This window comes from Gopherus evgoodei, chromosome 5 (assembly GCF_007399415.2).
Source record: "Gopherus evgoodei ecotype Sinaloan lineage chromosome 5, rGopEvg1_v1.p, whole genome shotgun sequence".
NCBI classification, from domain to species: Eukaryota; Metazoa; Chordata; order Testudines; family Testudinidae; genus Gopherus; species Gopherus evgoodei.
This window is the reverse complement of record NC_044326.1, coordinates 1295519-1301589: the sequence shown is the minus strand read 5'-3', so window position 1 is coordinate 1301589 and position 6071 is coordinate 1295519. Positions and strand designations below refer to the sequence as shown.

The 6071-nt window shown below is 43.4% G+C and overlaps 1 protein-coding gene across 1 annotated transcript in view; it reads right to left on the bottom strand.

Annotated features, from left to right (window-relative positions):
* LOC115652851 (C-type lectin domain family 4 member F-like) overlaps positions 1-6071 on the bottom strand; it is a 218493-nt gene that overhangs the window by 135070 nt on the left and 77352 nt on the right. The window lies entirely within an intron of this gene.

Here is a 6071-nt window from a genome sequence, read left to right as displayed (position 1 = left end):
CTAATACCTACACACACACACACACACACACACACACACACACACATATCCATCAGATGTTCTGCAGTTGCTGCATGTTTACCAGTCCTGACCATAGCTTGAGTTCCTGGCTTGATTTTGCAGCTTGGTTTCGTAGCTGGTGGCGGTAACTGGCCAGGAAAGCCAGCAGAAGGACGAGCTGGGTCTCTGTTGGGCCTGCACCGATGACCTTCCATGTTGGCAGCAGAATGTTACCCTCCAAAGTCTCCCATCTCACCCATCCTTTTTGTAAGCTTTTCAGTTGTTGGGATAGATATACGTATTACATTATATACTAATGTTAGATGTGTAGAAAGCGTGAATAGAAAGGAGTAGTTAAATGATTTACATGTCATTCTGTTTTCTCTCCCCCTTTACATTGCTAAAGAACATGACTACAAGATTTACATAGGCACAGTCCAAATTCCAAGGGATGAAAGGGTTAGTGGTAAAACAACACTGTTTCCCAAAGTGTAATAAACAGATAGCTAAGGGTTAATGTTCTTTTACCTGTAAAGTGTTAACAAAGGGAACCAAACACCTGACCAGAGAACCAATCAGGAAACAAGACTTTTTCAAATCTGGGTGGAGGGAAGTTTTGGGTGTGAGTTCTTTGTCTTGGTTCGGTAACCCTCTCGGCTCTGAGAGTGATCTTTCTATCTCCAGGCTTTCTAATCTTCTGTTTCCAAGTTGTAAGTACAAGGATAGTAAGACAATAAGTTTATATTGTTTTTTTGTATTTACATGTGTGTAGTTGCTGGAATGTGTTAAATTGTATTCTTTTTGGATAAGGCTGTTTATTCATTTTTTCCTTTAAGCAATTGACCCTGTATATTGTCACCTTGATACAGAGACCAATTTTATGTCCTTTTTCTTTCTTTTTATATAAAGCTTTCTTTTTAAGATTTGTTTGAGTGTTTTTCACTGGTTAAGGCTAAGAAACAAAGGGAGGGGGAAAATCTCTTTGTGTTAGATTTACTAAGCCTGACTTTGCATACCCTCTGGGTGAGGGGGGAGAGAGATTTGATCTCTTGGTACTTGTGTTTCAAGGACTTGAAGCAGGAAATCTCCTAGAGTACCCAGGGTGGGGAAATCTGGGAGGAGGTAAAGAGGGTGGAATCCCTTTGTTTAGATTCACGGAGCTTGAATCTGTATATCTCTCCAGGAACCCAGAGAGGGAATACCTGGAGGGGAAGAGGGAGAAGGGAAGTGGGTTATTTCCCTTTGTGGTGAGACTCAGGGCATCTGAGTCTTGGGGATTCCCCAAGGAAGGTTTTGGGTAGACCAGAGTGAGCCAGACACTGGAATTCTGGCTGGTGGCAGTGATATCAGATCCAAGCTGGTAATTAAGTTTGGAGGTTTCATGCTAGCTTCTCATGTTCTGAACTCTAAGGTTCAGATCTGAGTAGGAAAGTTATGACACAAAGTCCTTATTACCCTCTGGTACAAACTTTCTGTCTTGTTTCTCTAGGCCTCAGATAATTAGTGTTTCTGTCCTTGAGTTAGTTACAGAAATTACTCTAACAATTTACAGCAAGGCTAAAAAGGCAGGCACACATCCAATCATTTAACTACTCCTTTCTATTCACGCTTTCTACACATCTAACATTAGTATATAATGTAATATGTATATCTATCCCAACAACTGAACAGCTCTGGCTCTTAACAAGCATCTTCATTGTCAATTAGCCAGTTCTTGGGGTAACCGGTTTTATGAAAGAATGTTGTTTCATTCATAAAAATTTACTTATGAAGTTACATTAATAAAGTGAACGATTAAAAAACAAATTTCATTAATCAGTTCTACAATCATGGAGTTATTGTTTCATAATCACCCAATAAATAATTATTTGCTTGACTTGAATTTCTAATTTTTGCACCTTTTGATCAGATGTTATGATGATGTCAGAACCATCTACATATACACTTAACACATCCAGTTGTATGTGGTAAGCAAGGTATGTTACAAAATATGTTTCAGCCACCGAGGAGATAAATTCAGGCTCAGCTGGGAGACCGGCTTCAAAAGCTGTTCGAATTCTCCTATCCCTGTGCCACGTATCAAAACATGTCTGTCCCTTCCACCCCAACAAGAGCAGTCCCTCTCAAAACTGTCACTTCCTTGGAAGGACCCAATCGGTTGTTTTTCTGCATCTCAGGGTGCTCTTCCTTCAAAGCTGTGTAATATTTATTTCCAAGGGCATTTATTACAGGAGAAAGATGACAGCCCTGAGGACTGATGTCTACAGCAAGTAGCTCTGCCGACGGACCTTTACCAACACCCTCCCTCCTCACTGGAGATGGGGTTGCTCCATCTCTGAGACCCACTCAGTTCTTAACCAATAAGCTACCAATAATGGTGGTGGTTTGGGGGCACCTCTCTACCGGGACCACAGGATTCTCTCCACAGAAGATGATGAACAGCAATCAGCTGGCAACAACCTTCAGCCATTACCAGCTGGAGTAGATTTAAATTGTTGACCTAGATGTGAAATGCTCTAGGCAGCTACCACTTGCCCAAGGCAGCCTGGCCCTGGGTGAGTTGCCCTGCTATTAGTAATGCGTGTTACGTAGATTCCAGGGCTAGAAGGGACCATTGTGATAATCTGGTCTGTCCTCCTGTATAACACCCGCGAGAGATTGTCACTCAGTTACCTATGCATCAAGCCCATAGCTTGTGGTTGAGCTACAGCATTAATTCTAAAAAGCCATTCAATCTTGATTTAAAGATGTTGAGAGATGGACAATCCACCACATTGCTCAGTAAGTTGTTCCAATGGTTAATTGCTTCTCCATTTCAGCATTAACTAAGCTCTGAGATGACAGGCAGGGGGTTGGAGTTCTTTAAAATACTCACATATTTTTGCTATTATGTCCATATGAAAGTAAAACAGAACATCAAGTGAAGTAGACAGCACAGGTACCAAAAACTGCCCAATAAACAAAGAATTGCCCATTTCAGACACCTTTGACAGGAAAAAAAATATTCTAAATTGGGCTGACCCTCCTCTCAGCTATGCCCAACCTGCCCAGAACCTGCCCCAATTGTCAGAAGGCCATTAAAAGCTTCCCCATGATTTTTGGAGGGGACAATGTCATGACACACTTCTTAAGGCTGCAACGCTCAGGCCAGGCTGCAATTAGATGGGGAAAAGAATCCTGAGCTGGATTTATACTCTCGGGGTCTGATTCTGGTCTCTCATACACAGGAGTAACTCAAGACAATAGAATGAGACTGGTGTGAGAACAGAAACTGGCCCTTGCTTTTCAAAGGAATAGCCTGGTTCCATAGCCAGCATGACTGTGTCTTGACAGCAGAGTGAGTCTTCTGCATCCCTTGGAAATTCTTCTTCCTTGAGGATTTTGAGTCGGGTGACGATATTTCCCAGATAAAAGAATGTTATTGTCTCAGTGGAGAATCAAAGCCACTTTCTGAGTTCGATTCTGCTGCGCAGATTCTGTTGTGAGCAGGGGACCAAGATCCCCAGAAACAATGTGGCAAAACGTTCTGCCCCTTTATCTGCCCATTGCAGAGCTCGCTGGGATGAAATTCAATAGTCCAAATGCAAAGTCATGCACTTAGGGACTAACAACAACATTAATCTCCATCTCCTCCAATTTGACTAATAATTCCTCATGTGAAAATGTATTAAATGCCACTGAAATCCAGATAGATGAGATCTACTGCATTTCCTTTGTCTAAAAAATCACTTATCGTCTCAAAGAAAGAGATCAGGTTGGTTTGGCACCATCTACCTTTTGTAAAACTGTGTTGTATTTTATCCCAATTACTGTTTACCTCTGTCCCTAATTACTTTCTCTTTCCAAATGTGTTCTAAAACCATGTATCCAACTGAGGTCAGACTAACAGGCCTGTAGTTTCCTGGGTCACTTTTTCCCTTTCTTAAAATTAGGTAGGATGTTAGCAATTCTCCAGTCACAGGGCACAACCGCTGCATTTATGGATTCGTTAAAAATCCTTGCTATTGGGCTTGTAGTTGCAAGTTCCTGGAATAGTCGTGGATGGGGATTATTTAGACTCCACAATTAGGTCCCCTTAAGCTGTTCGACTTTGATTTCCACCTCAAAGGTGGTCATTTCTACTTCCATATCCCCATTTCCATTAGCCAGGCTGCCACTACCCCAAAACTCATTTCTCTTTTTAAAATCTGACACACAGTATTCGTTTAGGTGTTGGGCCATGCCTAGATTATCTTTATTCTCCACCTCATCCTCCGTGTTTGGCAGCCTCACTCCTTCCTTCCTTATTTCCTTTGTGTTTATATGGCTATAGAATTGTTTACTGTTGGTTTTAATTTCCTTTGCAAGGTCCGATTGTGGTTGACTATTGACAGTTCATGTTATCCCTGCATTTTCTGACCTACAAGGTGTGGCTTTTCTTTCTGATCCATCCCATCTTCTATTCCTTGTAGGATTTCTGCTTTCTCTTAATCACCTGTGTGAGATGCTTGTTCACAACCCTTCCCCAGGAAGTTTTCCCCCTTGCTTGGGATGCAGGCTTCAGAGAGCTTCTGCAACTTGGACTGAAAGTAATTCCAAGCCTCCCCCACTTTCAGATCCTTGAGTTCTTCAGTCCAGTCCATTCCCTTCGTTAATTGCCTTAATATTTTAAAGTTTCCCCTTTTGAAATCTAGGCCCCTAGTTGCAGACCTAGTTTTGTTTATCCTTCCATTTAGTTGAAACTGATTTAGCTCATGATCACGCGAACCAAAATTGTCCCCTACAACCAGTTATTTTCTGGTGGTGCTCCCTACTCACCAACACTCAGTCGAAAATGGCATCACCTCTTCTTAGTTTGGTGACTATTTGGTAAAGAAATCTGTCAGCTCTCACAGCCAGGAAAGTGTGGGCCCTACCGACTGCATCTCCTTTCCTTTTATTTCTGTCTTTCCTGAACAGCACTTATCCTTCAATACCTGTACTCCAGTCATGGTTACTACTCCACCATGTTTCTGTCATCCCTGTAACATCTGGTTTCACTTCCTGCACCAGTAGATCTAGTTCCTCCATTTTGTTTCTAGGCTCCTTGCCTTGTGTACAGGCATCTTAATTGTTTCTGCTCGACTTCACCCAGATTCCTCACCTGATTAGGTACAGTCACTCTACTGCCAGCATTGCCTACCTATGGACACTATCTTTCCTCTTGTGGTTCATTCTCCTACCGTCTGCTGTTCCTTTCTCCATTCCTGTTTCTGCTCTTACTTGATTTTTCTCCCACTAAATGTTAAAATCAGGGCTGGAGATTACGTGAGCATCTCCCATCTCCCCTGAATTCCATCTTTAAAGCTCTTTTAATCAGTTATGCCACCCTCCATCCCAGAATCTATTTCCCTCCCTACCCAGCCGGAGTCCGTCCCATGAGAACAGACCTCTGTCCGTGAATGCCTCCCAGTGATCCTACAGCCCAGAGATCCTAATAGCCCCACTTCCTGAGCCGTGCATTGATCATCATCATCTTGTCCCACTGTCGCTCTCCCCCTCTAGGGACAGGTGTGTCGTCAGGACAGAGAAGGCAGAGGCACCGGCTCTTCACCTGCTGTAAATTGGTGCAGCAGCTTTGCTTCAGTGGGAGGATTTGGGCCACTTTAAAATGGTATAAAGCAGCATGTCTCATAAAAATGACAGCTCCCTGGCTGACAGGCCTCTTCAGCCCATTGTACTCAATGGGTCAGCGTCTGTGGGGATCATTTCTTCCTAGCTCTGAGTGACCGGTTCACAGCGGGTCCTAGCCAGAGGAGATGCAGAGCACACAACTTGGACCCTCCCACTTTGGGACTGGATTTCAAAGCCATGACTGAACCTCTCAAAGAACTGGTTTAAAGCTGACGGAAGGGCTCGTGCCTCCAGAGATCTGGGCCTGTGCCTGGTTTAATCCTGCAGCTCTTACTCACTGGCACAGTCCTGTCGAGGTTAACGGGACTACTCAGGTGAGTAAGTGCAGGGAATGTTTTACCAGACCCATGCAGGGTTCAATAACATCGCTGTCAAGTGACCAGCTCCTGCTCAGCGTGGCTCACAGGCCTTGGCTTACA